Source organism: Leopardus geoffroyi, chromosome A2 (assembly GCF_018350155.1).
Source record: "Leopardus geoffroyi isolate Oge1 chromosome A2, O.geoffroyi_Oge1_pat1.0, whole genome shotgun sequence".
In the NCBI taxonomy this organism is placed as follows: Eukaryota; Metazoa; Chordata; class Mammalia; order Carnivora; family Felidae; genus Leopardus; species Leopardus geoffroyi.
Window position 1 is genome coordinate 56,429,198 of NC_059331.1, and position 21,767 is coordinate 56,450,964.

The 21,767-nt window shown below is 49.5% G+C and overlaps 1 protein-coding gene and 1 long non-coding RNA gene across 7 annotated transcripts in view; one reads left to right on the forward strand and one right to left on the reverse strand.

Moving 5' to 3' along the window:
* Nucleotides 1-21,767, forward strand: part of IQSEC1 (IQ motif and Sec7 domain ArfGEF 1) — a 470,459-nt gene that overhangs the window by 107,622 nt on the left and 341,070 nt on the right. The window lies entirely within an intron of this gene.
* On the reverse strand, nt 10,263-21,283 carry LOC123606043. Of its 2 annotated transcripts, none has more exons than XR_006716060.1 (5): nt 21,137-21,283; nt 14,064-14,225; nt 13,535-13,589; nt 13,289-13,361; nt 10,263-11,546 (listed from the first exon to the last, which is right to left on the reverse strand). It is a non-coding gene; the product is annotated as an uncharacterized LOC123606043 (long non-coding RNA). The 2 variants fall into 2 exon arrangements; XR_006716061.1 differs by lacking the exon at nt 21,137-21,283 and adding an exon at nt 18,708-21,123.

Sequence of the window (21,767 nt, forward strand, 5' to 3'; positions counted from 1 at the left end):
TGGGGGGGTGGGACATCTCCTGGTGTGTTTGCTGACCATTTGTTCTCACCCTGGGATTATGGATCTTCTGTGCTCCACAGCAGAAAGCCCAGACCTTTGCCTCAAAGGTCTATCCCCCTGTCACCCATGTGGATAACTTACTTACCTCCATTAGATTTTTCTGTAATTGCCAACTTCTGAAAATCATCTTTTGGGGCTCAACCCAAATCCTCAGAATCCTCTCTACTGCACCACCCTGCTTCACTTCATAGTACTTACCAGCGTCTGAAAGGACCATTTGTGTATCTGTCTGCCTGTTGACTTTGATGCCCAGGATGCAAATTCCCCAAGGGTAGAGACCAGGTGAGCTGTCTGGCACCAGCATCTGGCACATGGTAGGCACTTGGATATTTGTTGATAGGAAGAAATGAATGAATGCATGCATTCGTGAGAGAGAGAGAGAGAGAGAGAGAGAGAGAGAGAGAGAGAAAGAGAGACTGAGCAGGAGTCAGGGAGCCTGGGGAATCTCAGATCTCTGGCATCTGATGTCTGCTCCCAGGGCCTCGTGACCCATGTAGAGTGTGTGTGACCATACAGACATTTCGGTGCGGCCAGGGGACGCCCCGCCATCCAGGTGGTGGTGCTTTCCTCCCCCCAGCCCCAGCCCTCAGAGAACACAGGCTGCCACTTGTCACGTGGTAAGGGTTGTGTCTGTCCCTCCTGGCATCAGCTGGCCAGGTTTGTTCAGGAGCGGCTGTGCAGGATGAGGCCCCTGCCTTCTCCGGATGGGAGGCCCTGTGGCCAACAGCATGGCCAGTTGTGTGGTTGGTTGTGAGGACTACGGAGTGACCAACAACATGACCGGCAGTGTGGTTGGCCGTGCACACCGACAGCTGCTCGACCAGCAGCAGGGCCGGCAGGGGACTCGCATGGCACATGCAGGGCGGGCGCCACCTGGTTTGGCATCTTTCTCTGTTCAAAGGTTGTCGGCAAGATGCCTCTGTCACCTCACCCAGGGGCCACAGGAATAGACTCAGAACAGAGACCCGACAGCTTCCTGAGGTGGGGCGGGAGTATGTGGGGGTGAGGGGCCCACGTGGGTGTATTCTGCAGTCCTAACCACCTGGTTTGCTTCTGGCATTTCAGGGTTAATGTCCTCAGAGGACATTAACCATTTCAGAGTTAATGTCCTCAGAGGAGGAGCTGTTTATGTCCCGAGCCCTCAGGTTCATGGGAGGAAGGGCCCCACTTCTGGTGTTATTCCTGGCCCTGCTCTGCACAGTTCCCAGCCTATCTCATCTCTGCCATTATGAATTCTTGGGGGGACTTCTGTTTTTCCCTCTGATCAGCACCAAGCTAGAGACAGAAAAGCCAGCTTCCTCGCTGCTGGCTTGCTTTGCACCCCTGCAGGTATAGCACTCAGGGTCTCAGCTGAGCGAGCCCTCCTATTCCAGCGCCCTCCTTGGTGGGGGCCATACTTTCAATCCTGTTGCTTTTAACAACATTATTGAGATATGATTCACAAACCATAAAATTCATCCATTTAAAGTGTACAATTTAGGGTCTCCTGGGTGGCTCAGTCAGTTAAGCATCTGACTCTTGACCTCGGCTCAGGTCATGATCTCACGGTTTGTGGGATCGATCCCCACGGGGGGCTCTGTGCTGACAGCACAGAGCCTGCTTGGGATTCTCTCTCTCCCTCTCTCTCTGCCCCTCCTCTGCTCACGCTTGTGCTCTCTCTCAAAATAAGTAAACTGAAAAAAAAGTGTACAATTTCGTGGTTTTCCATGTATTTGCAGAGTTGTGCAGCCATCCCCCACTACCTAATTCCAGAATGTTTTCATCACCCCCAAAAGAAACTCCATACCCATTAATTAGCATTCACTCTCCATTCCACCTTTCCCGAGATCCTGGCAACCCCTAATCTACATTTTGTGTCTGTAGATTTGCCTGTTCTGAGTGTGCAATTAAAAAAAAATGTTTTTAATGCTTATTCATTTTTTGAGAGATGGAGAGAGACAGAGCATGAGTGCGGGAGGGGCAGAGAGAGAGGGAGACACAGAATCCAAAGGAGGTTCCAGGCTCTGAGCTGTCAGCACAGAGCCCGACATGGGGCTGGAACCCATAGGCCGTGAGATCATGACCTGAGCCAAAGTCAGATGCTTAACTGACTGAGCCACCTGGGCGCCCTGCTGAGTGTGCAGTTTAAATGGAATCCTACAATATGTGGTCCTTTGTGTCTGGCTTCTTTCCTTAGCACGATGCTTGCAAGGTTCGTCCCCACCGTAGCATGTCAGCACTTCTTTCCTTTTTATGGCCAAATAATATTCCATTGTGTGGATGGACCATATTTTCTTTATTCATCAGTTGATTTGGTTTTGTTTCAACTATGTCCTTAATTTTGAGATAACTCAATGATGCATTTAAAAATAAATGTATATACTTTCACTGTTTCAGGCAGGGAGATGGCTCTGGGTTTTTGGGTCTGTCTGCTTTGCTTTGACGTAGTTCTCCCCTTGCTTCCTGGCACTCCAGGACATCAGAGGGTCCCACACAGCTCCGCTGGGAGGTGCACCCTTCCCCGCGGGCCCCATCCTGGGGCCTGGTGCTTGTTTGGGGCTTGCTTCAGGAATGAGAACTTGAAAGCTGTATTTAGCATATTTCTTTCCTGCTGCTTTGCAGGCTGATCAGAGAGCCCGTTAAAGGTTTTCAGCTACCCTAGTTGATCTCACAAAATGGCATTGAGTGGAAGGGGCTGGGGCTCAGGCTGGGGCTGGAGGTGGGTGCAAGAAAGGGGCTCCCACAGGGATCTGGAGTGTCAGAGGGGAAGGGACTGTATTTTGTCTATTGCTCCATTGCAAATTACCTAAACCAAGAAGCTTAGAACCTTAGTATTTACTATGTTCCCAGTGTCTGGGGTGGCTCGGGTGAGAGTCCACCCGGACCACAGTTCAGTCGATGGCTGGGGCTGCATCATCTGAACGCTCGCCTAGGGCTGGAGGACCCACCTCTAAGCTGGGTCACCCATGTGGTGTGGGCAGGCCTCGGTCCTCCACATGCTGGCCTCTGCAGAGGCTGCCTAAGGGTCCTCACAGGGCGTCTGGCTTTCCCTGAGTGAGCAAGGAGGGACAGCAACGTCTGTCACACTGGGAACCACCCGCCATCACTTTTCTGCCACATTCTATTCATTCGGAAAAAGTCACTGAGTCCAGCCTATGTGGAGGGCGGATTCAGAGCTGCCTTTTGAACAAGGGAGTATCAAACATTTTGTGGGCGTGTTTTAAAACCACCCCAGGGTCTCAGACCGCTTATTGGCTAATCTCCATGTTTGGCAGCTAGAGGAAGGGACTTGCGCAAGGTCACATGGAGAGTGAGGGCAGAGGTGGACTAGAGCCTAGCGATCAAACCCCTTGGCCCATAGCACGCGGTAATGATTGTAATAATAGCTAATTGGACATCTGCTGTATTCCAGACAGTTGGTACATATTAACTCATTTAATTTCTGTAATAACCCAGAGAGAGGGTACATTTTCCAAATGAGGAAATGGAAGCACAGAGAGGTTAAGTACCTTGCCCAAAGTCACACAGCTGGTAAGTGGCAGAGCCAGGATTCTGGCCAGCTCTTGGGGCCTCGCAGGTGGTTGGGGAGAATGCGTCGCATGCAGGCAGACTGAGACCACTCAGGAGTCCGTGTAGTGAGAGGGGGAGGTCAGGGAATGCCTCACTGAGAAGGGGAAATTTGAGCAAAGACTTGAAAGACAGACGTGAGGGAACTGTGTGGTCATTGGGAAGAGCGTCCTAGGAGGAAGGACAAGAATAAGGGCAGATGGGGAGGCCAGCCAGCTGGAGTGGGTGGGTGGCCAGCGGGCAGGGAATGAGGTCGGCCCCATCATTAAGGCCGGGGAGGTCCTGGCTTCGCCTCAGGGGTGGCCATGGCAGGAGTGGAGACGAGGGATATAGCCCGATGTGGTCTGAGCAGGGTCCGTCTGGCAGCATGCGGGGAACAGACTCCACGGTGAGGGCAGAGCAGGGGGCCGCAACCTTGACAGGGAGAACTGGCGGTGGTTTGGCCCGGAGCCCTGGGCGGAGAGGTGGCGAAGGAGCACATTCTGGGCAATTCTAAGGGTGGAGCCCCCAGGCCTGGCGGTGGATGAGATGAGGGTGCGCGAGACGAGGAGGGACACAGACTGGCCCAGGTGTTTGGCCTGAGCCCCTGGAGAGGTGGATGGGCCCCGGCTGAGATGGGAAGCCTAGAGGGAGGCTGCGGGTCCAGCCGCGGCCGAGTGTTTGCCATGTCCGTCAGACATCCACGGGGACATGCCGGGGCCAGTTGGATATGCCGGTCCCCGCCGGGGGAGAGCTTGGGGCTGACCGTGTATGGTTGGTTTTCAGCCCATGTTGATTCTCTCTGGAGGTTGAAACCCTCTTGTTGAAATAGGAGGCAGGACCTTCCTGGCGTTGGGCAGGGGCGAGGCGTCTGCCGACAGCGTAAGACTTCTGAGATTGTCCTCAGAGACCTCAGGAGTGCCTCAAGGGCTGGCTCCAGCCCACAGGACGACCCGCAAGCCCCCTCATTCCAGGAGCTTTTCCCTCCTCTGCCAGCAGGAGGCCCCTCCTGGGCGGCCAGGCTGCTCTGGGTCCCGTCCCCAGGGCCTGCCTGACACACAGGGACTGACGTGGGGGCCCGTGTGGCACCAGGGCGGGGAGGAGGGGCTACAGGTGCCCGTAGGCAGGCCGGGAGGGTCGGAGGCACCCTGGGGCCTGCCTCTGTCCAGGGGCCGGGTCTCTTAAGTGAGTGTCAGCAGCTCAGCCATGCCATTGGGAGGGGACCCTGAGCCAAGTTGTCTGCCCCTCTTCCTCATACACAGCGTGGCTAAGGCACATTAAAAATTCCCGACAAGGTGCCCCGTCAAAGAGAGTATTGGATTTTGTTTCAAGGTGACTGACCTAGCCAGAGCGGTTACGGAAGTTGAATCCTAAAGTCCTGGGAAGGTTCCCCAATTTTGTTAACACTAGATAATTCCTTCCAGACTCTTCTTAGGGGAAAAAATCAAAATGCCAGACATTGGGTTAAAACTGGCCTTTCAAGGAAATCATTGGAGAGTGGGGTTTTTGTTGTTGTTGTTGTTGTTTGGGTTTTTTGCCCTTCTTCCTGAAAATGCATGCGAGGCTTCCTCCAAGGGCGGTCTCTGCCTGCCGTGCAGTGGGAAGATCACAGAGAGTCTTTGGGGTCAGAGAGAACCTGAGAGAGGGGCATTTATCACTCACTCCCAGGTCTCAGATGGGCAGACTGAGGCCCGGCATGCTGAGGAATTCCCCAGAGACACAGAGCACACTGTCCTGCCTGTCCACTGGCCCCAGAGCCGACCATGGAGCATGGAGCCAGTGCCACTGAGTACCTGCGGTGACCCTGGCAGGCCACTGTGCCTCTGTGCAAAGGGGACAGTGGCAGTCCCTGCCCTGCAGAGTTACTGTGTGAGGACAGAATGCCGTGATAGAGACATATTCCTCAGAACGTGCCAGGCCCCTTACCTGCCCTCCGGGAGGGCTTGTCATCCTGCTGGTCGTTACTTTCATCCCCATCGTGTCTGCTTTGTACACCACTACCAGATGACTCATGTGCTTTCTCTGGAACCCCATTTTTATCCTGTTACTCCTCTGCTCCAGATCCTGCTGTAGCTCCCTATTGCCCGTTCTTTTTCAGTGCTCTAAGTCACACCATTGCTGTTCTCACCCCTCTCCTTCACTCAACAACGGTTTGGGGAAGACAGGCCTCCTGTGCGAGGCCCTGCACCAGCCCCTCCTGGTGGCGGTTGCAATCGCTCCCCAGCTGTCGCCCTCCCCAACCCACCTTGGCAGGCTGGAGGCTGAGACCTTTGCTGGCCTTGGAGGACCCAGCCAAGGAAGGAGGGAAGAAGAAAGTGTCAGTTTCCCCCTCCCCCCCCAAATGTAATTTGGATAGCAGAGTTGTGTCCTACCCGCTGATGGCCTGTGCGTGAGCGAATGTAGACAATATCCCGGCCTACAGACATCCGGGCTGGGGCCTGCATATCCCACCCTGGGTTCTGGAGGGGTGAAGACGTGTTTTGGGCTCTCTCCAGTAGCTGGTTGCCCTCGGGTCTCTTCTCAGAAACCCCTCCCTGATCCTTCGGCCTGGGATGCTCGACCCCACCGTTACCCCCTTCAGGAGCCTCCCACACGCGGAACCCTGAGCAGGTGGCTCTCTGCTGAGCTTTGTTGGAATGTCTCCTGTGAAATGATGTACCTGCAAGCGGAAACATGTGTGACGTGGGCTTATTTTCCCCACGGACCACAGTCCGTGCTCCTTCGACCGGCCCTAGCCAGCGAGGAGGAGCTTCTGCCCTTTGTTTAACAGGAACAGCCAGATCTTAGCATCCTGGCACCTCCTGGGGGCCGAGACCCCTCATCTGTTCTGCACGCCCTGTGCACCCACACTGACTCTTGCGTCCCTTCCAGGGACAGGGAGCTCTGTTTTTCAGGCACAACCATTCCATCTTGAGATACCTGTAGGTGTTTTGACAGTTTTTGTGAGCCACAATTTCTGTTTCCCCTGGTGCTGACGTTGCCACCCTTGGGGGCCCTGACTCTACCTGCTCCCCTGCCCCGGGACAGCGCCCCTGGGCACTCCTCACTGGCTGGGGCTCTCCACTGGGCACACTCTGGTCTCCCGCTCCCTCCCAGCATCACCATCTGAGACCTGACCAGTCTCATTGCTCGGGCAGGTGAGATAGTTTGGGCTGGGCTCATTTTGGTGGCTGAGAAAATGTCTTAGGGAAACAGAGCCTCCAGAACCTCGTTGACAAGAGCCTGTCCCTGGTGCTTTACTTGATGACTACCCAGCAGGGGGTTTTGGGTGGAGAAGCCCCTGGATGCCCCGGAGGCCTGGTATGAGAGGATTAAATCAGCACCGTTGAAAATATAGCAGTTGCTCAAGGTCTGATAGAGCCTGTTTGGATATGTCATTCTCATTCTAAATCCATCCTCCTTTCTGAAAAATTATCTTGTCCAAAAGAGTTTCTAATTCTCACCCAGGAGACCACAGAAGCGTTTAAAGCGGGCAGGCGGCTTCGACTGGACCGTTTCTAAGGTTCCAGCTCTCTGCCTTCCGCCTGACCCAGGCCGCATGGATTGTTCTCGCCCACAGGTACCTTTTACAGTTGGCCATTTACAGAAGGAAACCTCTGGGCTCCTTACTGCTGGCCCGAGTGCCGGCTGCCTCCACAGTGGCTTCCGGGCACCACGCGTCTGTCTGCGGCCCCTATGCCACGGCCTGGTGGCGGTGGAAAATGGAACAGCCCTTCTCTGCTGGTGGCGTCCCGATTCACAGTGCTCAGGGTGCCCTCTCCTCTCATGGGGAGAGGGAAACTCCTTGGAGATTTTTAAAGTTTTTTTTTTAAAGTTTATTTATTTTGAGAGACAGAGCACAAGCAGGGGAGGGGCTGAGAGAGGGAGAGACAGAATCCCAAGCAGACTCTGCACCATCAGCACAGAGCCCGATGTGGGGCTTGAACTCACGACTGTGAGATCATGACCTGAGCCGAGATCAAGAGTCGGACACCTAACTGACTATGCCACCGAGGCGCCCCTTTGGAGATTCTTTTTTTTTTTTTTAAATTTTTTTTTTTCAACGTTTATTCATTTTTGGGACAGAGAGAGACAGAGCATGAACGGGGGAGGGGCAGAGAGAGAGGGAGACACAGAATCGGAAACAGGCTCCAGGCTCTGAGCCATCAGCCCAGAGCCTGATGCGGGGCTCGAACTCACGGACCGCGAGATCGTGACCTGGCTGAAGTCGGACGCCTAACCGACTGCGCCACCCAGGCACCCCTGGAGATTCTTAAAAAGGGCAGTAGATGCCAACTGGACTCATTAAACCACTCGCCATGATGTGAGGGGAGGGAACAGGGCGGCCATTCACGCATTCACCTGCTTCTTCGTTCAGAAACATTTTACCACTTGCCTTGTGGGAAACCCAGGAACAGAGAGCTGTTTATTTTTTGTTTATAGCTGTCGTATTCCCAAAACACCTTTGCTCATTCCTTCCATGGTTTCTCATATCTCCATTTTGCAGGTGGGTAGCTCGAGGCCCAGAGTGAGTAGGATTTGCCTTAGTGGCACACAGCAGGGAGGGGTGGATGGGCTCTAGGACTCCTGTCCAGAGTCAGGTCTGTGTGTCCACACCCAGCACACGTGCTGCCTGCGGGGTCCCTGCAGAGTGAGAACCAGGCCTAGCCAAGGGGTCCCCAGCAGACGTGAAGCAATGCTCCTACCTCAGTTTCCCTGAGCCGTAGTGAGTAGCACTGCCCATTGAGGTGTTGGCTTCTGCTTTTCAGGTGTCTGCTATTATTAGAAACTCTGAAGTCTGGCTCTGAACTCCAACGACAGATGCCCATGGTCCTTCCTGGTTCCCTCTTGCCTTCCTCTGGCGTTCCTCCTGGTGGCCCTGCCTCCTGCCCTGCCACTTTCCACCCTCCGCAGTGCCTCCCACAGTCCAGGCTTGCTCTGCCATATCCCCACCCTTCCCGTCCTTCCCCAGGAACCAGGCCTGTTGAGCCACCAGCATCCCTTCGCCCCGTTGCTTCACGAATGGTATCCCCTCAGCCTGGCGCAGCCTTCCTCCTATGGGAACACATTATTCATGGAGCACTGCCCCCTGAACACGTTTGCCCCACGTCTGCTGGGCACCAGTGCTACAGGGGCAAGCACCGGGATTTACCCAGGGGCCCCAGGGCGTCATTGCTAAGTAAGCTGGGAGCCGGAGGGGTAACAAGCATTATTTAGGCCAAGCAAGGGGTAACAGTCATGGAGGAACCACCTGTGAAAAGGCCCTGAGGTGGTCAGCGTGAGGCACTCTCATCCGTCCCTCTGAGTTCGAGATGCGGACAGTGGCCATCCTACCAAACCCTGCCCTTTCCTACCCCAACATCCTTCCTGGGCTGACTTTATAGTTGAGGACCTGGAGTCTGTATCTTGCTCTGTCACTGCTTATAGCTGCATGACCTGGGGCAGTGGCTTCCCCTCATGATGCCTCAGTTCCCTTCTCTGTGAAATGGGAGAGAGGCTGTGAGAGTAGTAGGCTTTGGGAAAGTCTAGATGAGTATGTATAACGTACCCCAGATGGTACTGTGCTCCGTAATCCATGTGCACTGCTATTTTCTATCATTATGATCATTACCACCCATTTTGTTTGAAGCCGATAAGACTTTTGGAGGCCATGCGGGCCAGTGGATAGGGTCACAGACTTTGCCATTAAATTCGGGAGTCAAGTGTCAGCTCCTCCACTCGCCTGCTGTGTGACCTTGGGGGAGTCACTCAACCTCTCTGAGCTGCACTTCCCTCCTCCATAGCATGGGGAGGATGATTCTAAGAGAGCCTCCCAATATGCGCTGCACACACTGGCATATGCACAGATCGGGTACCTGAAACCGCTCTCCTTGGTTAGGCCAGGGGAGTGCAGTAGACAGGGATGGAAGGGAGAGAGTGGGGGCACGGGGGACACTGTGGACGTGCTCTTACACACCTCTGGACGATTCGGTTCACTCCAACGAGCATGTGTTCCTTTTGCAATTAAAACAAAGAAGCCCCAGAGAGCGGAAAAGTTAAATGAAGTCAAGGCACCGCCTGTCTCCTGGGACATCACGAGGTTTAAATGAGTCAGTACGTGTATAATGATTGGAATGGGGCCTGGTTTGTGGTACAAGCTGAGTGAATGTTAGTTGTCATAATAAGAGTAATAATAATAATATAAAACAAAATAAAAAGCAATAATTATTATCATTGGAACTATTACTTTTCAAGCAGTTCTGCAGCATGATACCATGAACATCAGTCATGTAACTTCAGGAGAAGCGGGGGTCCCCTTTTGTACTGGGAGTGTGGGGTGCTGAGAATCACATTCTAGGGAGGAAGGTGAGAAGCCCTAAGGTGGTTCTGGGCAGGGTGCCAGCCCCCCACCCCCCGCCTTTACCCCTGGGCAGCCCCCTCTCTCTGGTCTAGCGCTGCCAGCTCTGGGGGCCCCTGAGCACAGGGGTGGGGAGGGCAGGTGTGTCCCTTCAGTCTTAAGACTGGGATGCCCTTGAAAGTCTGAGAAGGCTTGAGGGGCAGGGAGGGGACGTCTGGGCAGAAACTGAGTCTGGGCCAAGCAAGTGTGACTGACATCAGCCCTCGTCCAGCCCTGACAGGTTAGAAGGCATGGGAAAGAGGTCCCTGAGATGGCCCAAGGGATGGGGGTTGTGGACTCCCAACAACTGGCCCAGGGAAGAAGCAGGAGGATTTGGTTTTATTTTTAAAATGATGAAGACGTTAAAAGAGTCCTGTAAGCATTTCACAGAATGGGTCTCTGTAGATGTCATTTACATAACAAGTGTCTAAATCATCAGTAATGGGGAGGAAACTGCAGATAAGGACGAGCAGAGACGTTCTGGCAGCAGAGGCTTTGAGTAGCTATTTCAGGTCTGTGACAACGCCCTGTGGGTTTGGGGTTCTTGAAAGATGGGGAGAAAGGAGTGGGAAATCAGCCTCGGGTGTGGCTGGGGATTGGGGCTGATCCATGCCTTGTGGGCCTAGAGCGGAGAACTTATATATTTTGGGGTGGCACTTTTTAAGAAAAAGAACCCAGAATTACGTGTCAGATCTAAGAAAGGGTCACACAAGTGAGGGCCCTGCGGCTTCAGCCTCCGTGGCTCCTGAGGAAACCTGCCTCTGGTGATGCGTCAAACCCGGGGTTGTAGTAGGAAGACCTTTGTCCGCAGGTCTGCTGTGCCTCAGTAGCCCGTGTGACCTTGACCCAGCCACCTGTCCCTCCGTGGATCCCAGGAGATGATGCATTTGAAGGCCCTGTTCATGCATAAGAAAGAGAGGGCAGCAACACCAAGGATTTCCTCCTTGGGGAGAGATCAACAGCACGAGGCTTTTTAAAGGCTCCAAATAGGCTGCTGTACCATATTTAAATGCTGTTTTGATTCATGCACCCATTAAGCTACTTTATAGCTGACTGATGCCTTATTTTTATTCTTGTTTCAAAGCTAATTGCGTATCATACAGAGATGCCAACAATGTGGTAAAGCCTCCTATTAAGCTAGAGCAGACCTTCCTCTGTTGACTGTAGGTCCTCCCAACCCCCTGCCATGACCCGCACTATCGTGGCCTGAACTGTGAGCGTGATGTGTGCATGCACGCTCTTGGGGGTTCTCTTTCTGGAGTCCTCTTCCCTCCATAGTTTATGCTGAACACACTGACATGCATGAACATCAGTGCTCAAGCTCGTGTGTTGCTTTGCTGGCTTTGGTCCCAGCTCCCTGTAGTCCACTCCCATCCAAGTCAAAACAGCATCAGGTCCGGTTTTACCCAGCGACTCACGTTGTGTCATCAGGAGTTACCTTCGCCCTCTGCTTTCCATGTTGGCCTCACTGTCTAGTCAGTTTGTTGCGGGTGGTAGCCCCAACAGCTCCCCAAGGGAAGAGAGGTTCTCGTTCACAAAAGTTCTGTGGCAAGTCCTGGCATGGGTTTGCTGGGCCCAGGTCACATGTCCAGCCTTCGATCCGTTACTAAAACAAAAGGCATGAAATCCACTGATTGGCCAGATCTAGGTTATGTGCCCACCTTTTGATTCTGTAGAGAGTTAACATCCCCCAAATTATATAGACTAGGAAAAACTGATGGGGCAAGGTCTTCAAAGGAAAAAAGATGTATTATTGGTATAAGATGAGGAAGTAAAGGGCAGGCAGGAAACATAGTCACAGATGTCTATGGTCCCATCCGGGACAGTGGAGCATCCTAGGATCTTAAGGGATAAGTGCACCCCACAACTGGTGGAAAACCCAACTCAAAACCCCTAAGAACTGCACATAACACCAGGTGTCATGGAGCCTGGACTTAAGAACCAAATGGAGACAAGAAGAATTGGAAACAAGCACAGGCTTTCCTGCTGGGGCTGCTGGCCTTGGGGGCTTGGGGATGGATATGGCACAGGTGCCCAGAGGCTGTATCAGTAGGGAACCTGGACACTGATGGCAAACAGCATGAGGATGAGAACCTCTGGAGGGATTCTCCTCGGAGTTTGTTAGAAATAAGGCATTTTTTTTTTTTTTTTTGAGAGAGAGAGATTGAGTGTGAGCAGGAGAAGGGCAGAGGGAGAGGGAGAGAGAAAAATCTTAAACATGGAGCCTGACACAGGGCTTGATCTCACAATTGGGAGATTATGACCTGAGCTGAAATCGAGGGCTGGACACTAACCGACTGAGCCACTCAGGCGCCCCAGAAACATAGCATCTTGAGCCCCACTCCAGACCTTCTCCATCAGAATTTGAATTTTAATCAGGTGCCCAGTTGATTTATGTGCACTGCTAAAGACTCATCTCTCGTCTCTTAGCCCTCACATTCAGGGGTGGTGGGACCTATGTTAGGTCTTTAATTCAGACTTTCTGGAAGACAGTGTGGTCGTGTGTATGAAGGAGCCTTAAAAATATTCATGCTTTTTGATGGAGCTGCTATTTCTACTTCTGAGACTGTTGCTTAGCAAAGTCACAAGAGGCAGGGACAAAGAATATTATGCACAAAGATGTCAATTGCAGTATTATTTATACTCAGAAACTACTATGTATTCACAAATAGGAAAGGACAAAGTCAAGTATGACACATTGAACATTGACTGCTGTGTTACCATTTGAAATGTTGCTTTAAAAAACAATTTTTGGGGGAATAAGCAGGGAATATAGTGATAAACCAGATAGACACAGTGCCTGGCCTCGTGGAGCTGACATTCTACTGGGCAAGACAGACAGTAAGCAAGTGGACAAATGAGACAATTTCAGACTGTGACCAGTACAACAAAGAAAGAATGGGGTTATGTGGTAGAGAATCCTGGGTGGGTTGGGAAGGACTGTTCAGATGCGGCAAATAGGGAAAGCTTGTCCTAGGAGCTGTCATTTAAAGTGAAATCCAAAAGATGAGAGGGATCCAGTGAAACAAACAGGTAGGAAAAGATCATCCAGGCAGAAGGAATGGGAATTACCAGCATGCTGGAGGTGGGGAGATTGGCTGTTTGGGAGATGTGTGGCTGGAGCAGGGTGAGCCAGGAGGAAGCTGGATGCTGAGGAAGCTGGAGAAACGAGCAGTCCCAGACTCTTCCAGCCTTGTAGGCTGTGGGTAGAGTATGTCTTTCATTCTTAAAGTGTTATAACAGCGGATGGAGAAGGAAAATGATATCAGTAAGAAGGCAGAATAGAAGGTCCTAGCGTATCTCCCCCCACAGAAACACTGACTTGCCAATCACCTACATACAAAATACCTTTTTGAGAGCTCTGGAGTTCAGTTGAAGGTATCAGCACCCCAGTGGACCACAAAATCCAGCATCAGTCAAACTGAAAAGGGTAAAAGGAGCAGTTGCACTTTGCATGCATCATCCCTACCCCCGACCAACAAAACTCAGAGCCAAGAGAGATCCCCGTAGTCCATGACTTCTCCCTCAGGAGAAAGAACAAGAAAGGGTCCAGTTTCCTGACCTTTGGGGGCAATGCCCAAAAGCCCTGCTTACCTTGGCACATTAGAGCACTGAGGAAATTGGTATGGCTTGGATCATCGGAGAGCAGCTGAGAACAAAGTAAAGGGCAGATGCTTATAGCAACTAGCATGTATATCCCCAAACCACAACCCCCCACAGATGGGGCTCCACACATCCCCACACATGGCATGCAGATCTCAACATCTAGGAAGGATCTCAGCAATAGCCTTGATTCTGTAGGATTGGGAGAAGGTGCATAACTCTGAAACTGTTTCCTCAGGAGGGATGGAGAGAGGTGGAACTTTTACCCATTGTCCTGGCATATTGATGCATTACCCTATGGAAAGGGGGTGGTTAACTCTTGGCACTCAACATGGCTGTGTAGGGTAGGGAGAGGGCACAAAATCCTAAGGCATGCTTTACAGAGGGGAGGGGAGGAAGTGGAACCTGCACTCAGTGCCCTGGCATATTAGGGCAATGCCCTAGGAGAAAGCAATGGGTAACTCTCAGCACCTGGCATGGCTCTGTGGGATTTAGAGAAGGCACACAATCCTAAGATTACCTCCCCAGAATGTAGTGGAAGTGGAGTGGTCCATAGAAAAGGTTTGAGAGATCTCCAGAATCTTTAGGCAGGCTGTCTGATGAAGGTCTTTTCTTCCCAAATCCTGTCCATAAATACTGGAAGAGGTGGCTGCTTCTTTATATGTGCAGACACCACCAGAGGCTATAAAGATCATGAAGAATCAGGGAAATGTAACATCACCAAAGGAACAAAACAAGACTCCATTAACTGACCCCAAAGAAATGGAGATCTATGAATTGCCTTACAAAGAATTATAAATTGTCATTTTAAAAATCTCATTGAACTATGAGAGAGCACAGATAGACAACAAAAGGTAGAAAAACAATCTATGATCAAAATGAGAAGTTCAACAAAGAGAAACCATAAAAAAGAACCAAAACAAATTCTGGAACTAAAGCACACAATGCCTGAATTGAAAAAGTCAGTACAGTAGCAGACTTGATCAAGTAGAAGCAAGAATCAGTGAACTTGAGGAGAGGATATTTGAAACTGTCTACTCAGAGGAGCAAAAAGAAAGAGGAATAAGAAAGAGTTAAGAAAGCCTACAGGATTTATGGGGCACCATCAAGAAAACCAATATAAAATAATGGGTGCTCCAGAAGAAGAAGAGAAGGAGAAGGTGGCAGAAAGCTTATTTAAAGAAGTAATGGCTGAAAACTCCCCAAATCTAGGAAGAGAGATGGACATCCAGATTCATGAAGCCCAAAAGATACAAAATAGGTTGAATCTAAGAAGGTCTACAGTGAAGCACATGAAAATTGTCAAAAGTCAAAAAGTTTGAAAACAGCAAGAGAAAAGCAACTCATCATATACAACAGAACTCCATTAGGATTATCAGCAGAATTGTTAGCAGAAACCTTGAAGGCTAGCAGAGAGTGGAATGATATATTCAAAATGCTGAAGGAAAAAAATCTACCAACCAAGAATACTCTACCTGGCAAAATTCCCCTTTAAAAATGAAGCAGAGGAGCACCTGGGTGGCTCAGTTGGTTAAGCATCTGACTCTTGGTTTTGGCTCAGGTCATGATCTCATAATTTGTGAGTTTTAGCCCCACATTTGGGTCTGCACTGACAAAGCGGAGACTGCTTGGGATTCTCTCTCTCCCTCTCTCTTTGCCCCCCACCCGGCATCAAAATAAATAAATAAACTTAAAAAAATAAAAATGAAGGAGAGATCAAAACTTTCCCAGACAAACAAAAATCAAGGGAGTTTGTTATCACTAGACCTTTTTTTTTTAATGTTTATTTGTTTTTGAGAGAGAGAGAGACAGAGACAGAGACAGAGTGTGGAAGTGGAGGAGCAGAGAGAGATGGAAACACAGAATCTGAAACAGGCTCCAGGCTCCGAGCTGTCAGCACAGAGCCTGATGCAGGGCTTGAACTCACAAACCACGAGATTATGACCTGAGCCAAAGTTGGATGCTAAACCTACTGAGCCACCCAGGCACCCCTCACTAGACCAAGGGAGGGGAGTTTGTCAAGTTGAAATGAAAGGACACTAAACAGCAACACAAACGTATATGAAAGTATAAGTCTTACTGGTAAGGGTGAATATAAAGACAAAGAACAATGCAATACTGTAATGATTATACATAAATCACTCTTAATCCAAGTATAAAAGTTAAAAAACAAAAGTATTAAGGATAACTAAAACTATAAAAATTTGTTAAGGGTGCACAATATAAAATATGCAAATTGTGACATCAATAACAAAATGTGTGTGGGGGGAGTAAAAGTGTAGAGTTTTTGTATGTATGGAAATCAAGTTGTTATCAGCTTAAAATGGACTGTTAAAACTATAAGATGTTGTGTGTAAGCCTCGTGTAACCACAAAGGAAGTATTTAAAGAAGATACACACAAAAAAGAAAGTAATCAAAGCATATAATATCAAAAAAATCATCACATCATAAGGGAAGACAGCAAAAGAATAAGAGGGGAATAAAATAACTACAAAAGAAACAGAAAATGATGAATAAATGCCAATAGTAAGTCCTTACCTATCAATAACTAAGTGTAAATAGTTTAAACTCACCCATCAAAAGCCATAGAAAGACTGAATGGATAAAACAACAGGCTCCAACTACATATTGAGTACATGAGACTTTAGCTTCAAAGACACACAAGGGCTGAAAATGAAGGGCTAGATAAAAGATACTCCTTGCAAATGGTGACCAAAAAAGAGTAGGGGTGGTTATACTTATATGAGATAAAATAGACTTTAAGTCAAGAACTATAAGAGATAGAGAAGATCATTATGTAATGATAACAGGTTTAGTTCAACAGGAAGATATAACAATTATAAATATGTATGCACTGAACATCAGAGTTCCTAAACATATAAAGCAAACATTGACAGATCTGGAGGAGACTTCAGTAGTAGGAGACTTCAATGCCCAACTTTCAATAGTGGACAGAAAATCCAAATGGAAAATCAATAAGGAAATTGCAGATTTGAACAACTCTATAAACAAAATGTACCTAAAAGACATATAGAGCACCCAACAGTTGCAGAATACACACTCTTCTCAAGCACACACAGAACATTCTCATAGATAAAACACATAACAGGTCACAAAACAAGTCTTAACAAATTTAACAAGATGAAAATCATCCCAGGTATCTTTTCTGTCCACAGTGGAATGAAGCTAGAAATCAGTGACAGAAGAAAATGGGAAAATTCACAGATACATGGAAATTAAACAATATATCCTTGAACAGTCATTGGAAAGAAAAAACTAAAAGGGAAATTAGAAAATATTTCAAGACACATGAAAATGAAAATACAGTATACCAAAACTTTGCAAAAACAATATTAACAGGTACTGAGAAACACCTCCATAAAAAAGAAAAATCTCAAATAATAATCTAGCTTTATACCTCAAGGTTCTAGAAAAAGAACAGACACAGCCCAGAGTTAGCAGAAGGAAAGAAATAATGAAGATCAGAGCAGAAATAAATCACATAGAAAATAGAAAAATAGTAGAAAAAAAATAGATGAAACTAAGTTTGGTGTTTTGAAAAGAGAAACAAAATTGACAAACCCTTAGCAAGACTAAGACAAAAAAGAGAGGACATAAAGAAAATTGTAAATGAAAGAGAAGACATCACAACAGATGCCACAGAAATAAAAAAGAAAAGAAACGACTATGAACAATTTTATGCCAATAAATTGGACAACCTGCAAGAATAGGACAAATCCCTAGAAACATACAACCTACCAAGGCAGAATTTGGAAGAAAGAGAAAGTTTGAACACACTAACAATAAATAAGAATATTGAATCAGTAACCAAACACCTCCCAACAAGGGAAAGTGAGACCAGGTGTCTTCACAGGTGAAGTCTACCATTCAAAGAATTAATAGCAATCATCAAATGCTTCCAAAACCTACAGGAAGAAGCATGATACTTCTGAAATCATTTTATGAAGCCAACATTACCCTGACAGGAAAGCCAGATAAATATTAGAAATAGAGTGACCATATGATTCAGCAGCACTACCTCTTGGTACATACCCAAAGGAATCAAAATAATCTCAAGGAGATACCTGCACCCCCATGTTCACTGAAGCATTGTTCACAGTAGCCAAGACATGGAAGCAACCTAAATGCGTATCGACTCATGATGAACAAAGAAAATGTGGTATATAGTCTCAATGGGATATTAGTAAGCCTGTAAAAAGAAGGAAATCCTGCCATTTGCAACAACACGGATGAACCTGGAGGACATTATGCTAAGTGAGATAAGTCAGATACAGAAGGACAAACACTACATAATACCACTTAGATGGGGAAGCTAAAATAGTCAGATATAAAAGAGAGTAGAATGGTGGTTTCCAGGGGCTGGAGAAAGGGGGAAATGGGGAGGTGATGGTCAAAGGGCACAGAGTTTCAGTTGGACAAGATGAGTAAGTCCTAGAGATTTACATGGCACAGTGCCTATCATTAATATTGCCATTTTATATATGTAAAACTTTGCAGAGAAGGTAGATTTTTAGGTTAAGTATTCATATCAGAAAAAAATAACAGTTTTTAAAAAATTTTTTTAATGTTTATTTTTGAGAGAGAGAGAGACACAGACACACAGAGTGCAAGCTGGGGAGGGGCAGAGAGAGGAAGACACAGAAACCAAAGGAGGCTCTAGGCTGTCAGCACAGAGCCTGACGTGGGGCTTGGACTCATGGGACATGAGATCATGACCTGAGCTAAAGTTGGATGCTTAACTGACTGAGCCACCCAGGCACTCCAAGAAAAAAATAATAATAAATAAAGAGGGTGGAAGAAACTTTTGGAGGTGATGGATGTGTTTATGGTGTAGACAGTCATGACAGTTTTACAGATGTTATTTATCTCATACGTCATCAGGTTGTATACATTAAATACGTACACCTTTGTGTAGGTCAGTTAAACCTCAGTAGAGAGGTTAAAGAATAAAGTCGACGGAGGGGACTCTGATTCGGTCCAGGTTGCTAAAAGCCTCAGGAACAGGGTCACTGGGGCACATTTCTAATCCACATTAAGTGAGAAAAGCTGGAATAGAACAGTACAAACTGTCTTTTGACTGTATAAAAAGATTAAAAAAAAAAAAGCCTGGAGATAAACCTGCAAAAATGTTATAGTCATTACCTCCAGGTGGTGGGATTGCAGATGATTTATACTTGTTTTTCTTAAGCTTTTCTGTATTTCTTCCACACAAGAAAACACAATAGAGGTGATTTCAGAATCTGAATTTGTATCCAGTCGCAGTGATTAGTCGCAGACACCAGAATCCACTCTTTCTGGTTTGAGCAGAGTGGAATTTATTCCTGGGTGTTCGGAATGAGATTCCAGAACTACCAGGGGAATAAACTTTGATGCGCCATGGCCAGGGACAGCATAGCCTGGACAATCAGCTAACCCTGCCTGAGACTGTTGCCACAGAAACACCACTGTCTGTGATGCTCAGGCCCAAACGCTGGAGCCAGCTGCTGTGGGAGAACCAGACCTTTCTGTTCCCTGCCAGCCGGGGCGCCCCATCTGTCCACCGCTCTGTGTTGCTCACTTCCACCTTCTATACCTTGGGCAGGCATCTATCTAGAGCAGCTGAGACCACCCACAGAAACCTAGCTGCAAGGGTGTCTGGGAAATGTAGATTTCAGTTTTTTCCAGAGACCAACTACCACAGGGCATGGAAGGAGGGGATTGGCACCCTTGTTTAATGACTCAGTCCGCAAGGTCCACCACAGAATCAAAACAAGAGTGACCAGAATGGTTCCTTACACCCTTGCCTTTCTGAAAGCCACATGAAGGCTTAATCATCCATTGTGTTGTCATAAGGACAATGGGAGGCTTTCTCTTAGTCCAGAGAGCACTGGCCACCAGCGTCCCTTGCCCTAGCCTCCTCAGTACACACTGGCCTGACTTCTAACTGCCAGCACCTCCTTGCTGCTGGAGACCCCTTGGCCACTTGGGCGGTAGGCCGAAGTGTGGAGACGGCATTCCCGGGGCACTTCAGCCAGTACCCCAGCTGCCTTGCCTCTTGGCTGGGAGAGCTCTGCACACGGCTTCCTGGTGGCCCGGTTCCTGTTTTCCACAGTAGTGGGCTCCTGCACGGTGGGTGGCTTGATAGCCTTGATTCGCTGCCTTCCCTTCCTTTTCTCACTTCCCTTCCCCCCTCGCCTTCACCTCCCAAATAAACAACTTGTGCCACAATCCTTGTCTCCAGGCATGTCTGGGGCCACTCAAACTAACGTGTCCGTGGCCTACGCGTGCACACATGTAAAGCCTCATGCTGGCTCCAGGTGTTGGTTGAACAGGTGTGAGGCTGCGTTTGTGACCTTGCATCTGTTCATGCCAGTTTGGAAAGGCGCCCTATTCCTGGTTCTCACCCCCTTCGGCAGGGAACCAGAGGGCTCCAGTATGCTCCCAGCCGCCTGCCACCTCACCCACGCTGACGCCACGGCCAAGCGTGCACCTGTAGGTGTCGCCCTCGCCGGAGTTCTGCCCAGCTGCTCTCTGCCCCTTCTCCCCACAGCATTTATTACTCCTTCTGCCCTAAGACCGTGCTGCTATGCCTTGAGGTTCAAACAGGAGCATGACCATCCTCGGTTTAAACAGGGACCACTGTGTGCCGCTCTTAGCGTGTGAGGTGGCAGCCAGCTCCGTTATGGGCTCACGTAACAAACATCCCCCCACCCCCTGCAGCCCGCTGGATGCCAGGCGCCACGCTGGGCTCTGGCACTTGGGGACACATCATCTACTACAGAATCACCCCTCCCTCCTTCCCTCCTGCGCTGCAGGTCTGCCCATGAGCGGCCGCCCAGCAGCCAGCAGCCCGCGTTCTCAAGTGACACCTCAGGCAGGTGGCGAGAGAAGCGGCTTTATCAATCAGCTGCTGTGTGTCACACTCGAGCCTTGTCTCCTTACGGCACTCGTGGGGGTCGTTATCATCCCTGATCCACAGATGAGGAAACTGAGGCTCATAGAGGTTGAGTGACATTCTGAGGCCACTGGGCAGCAGGAAGTGGCAGTGCTGGGGCTGGGACCAGGAAGCTCTGACTAAGGGTCTGTTCTTGTTTCCCTGGCATGTCCTGGCTTCTCAGACACGGGACATCCCAGAATGATGGGCTCCTGGCGTTGACGCGTCACTGTAACTCAGCCACTAACCAGCCTCTACATTGTCTTAGCACCAGAGACGCCACAGTGAACCTAACAAACCCCTTATCTCCTTGGAGCACCCCCTTCCTGAGGAATAGATACAGTAAACAAGTAAGATCACTTCAAATGGGGCGGAGTGAAGGCTACCCCGTGGGGTGATGCGAGGGAGAGGCGTTGAGGAGCATTTTCTACTGCTGTGTAACAAACGACTCCAACACTTAGCGGTTTACAGAGGCGACCTTTTCTTGTCTTGGTGCGCGTGGGTCAGGAGCCCGGGAGCAGGGTAGCTGGGTGGTTCTGACTCACGGTCTCTGAGATCACCAGCAAGGTGTCGGTTGGGGCTGCATCAGCCGGGGGGCTGGGAAATGTACCTGTAAGCTACCAACACACAGTTGGTGGCCAGGGCATCAGGACCTTACCACGTGGGTCTCTCCAGGGCCGCTCACAGGACAGTTCGGCTGGCTTCCCGCAGGGCGAGGTCAAGGTGGACATTAAGAGTGAGATGCGCACATGCACATGTGCTCGTGGGCGTGCACACACAGGCGCTGCTTGCTTGCTTTTCTGCCACAGCTCTGAGGAAGTGGAAAACAAAAACAAAACAAGAACCTTCTATAGCTGCTCCTAAGGATGGCGCCTCCTGTGGCTCCAGGCCCCCGGAGGACGGCTTTGGAGCGTCTTCCAGCTAATGGAGGCCTCATCGGCTCCTTGCTGCATCCCCCGGGGTGAGGAAGCATCACATGCTTCTGTTGGCCCTTCTGGTCATCCATCACCTGCCACAGTGGGGGGCAGTGTGGCCTGTGTTGGCGTGTGCCGATGCCACTTAGAATTGCCAGGCAGGAGTCCGTGGCCCTTCTAGAATGAGGGTTCAGGCAACTAGAACACACGTGGCTGGGAGACACCTACTTTTCACCTTACTTGCTACCGACGAGGGCGCTGGGGCGGCTGGGTGTGGCCAGAGGAACCCACCTGTGACAATGGGCCCGGGTGTTTGAGGAACAGAGTGGGGGCTCTGGCCCTCTTTTGAAAATAACTCATCACCTTGCCGAACAG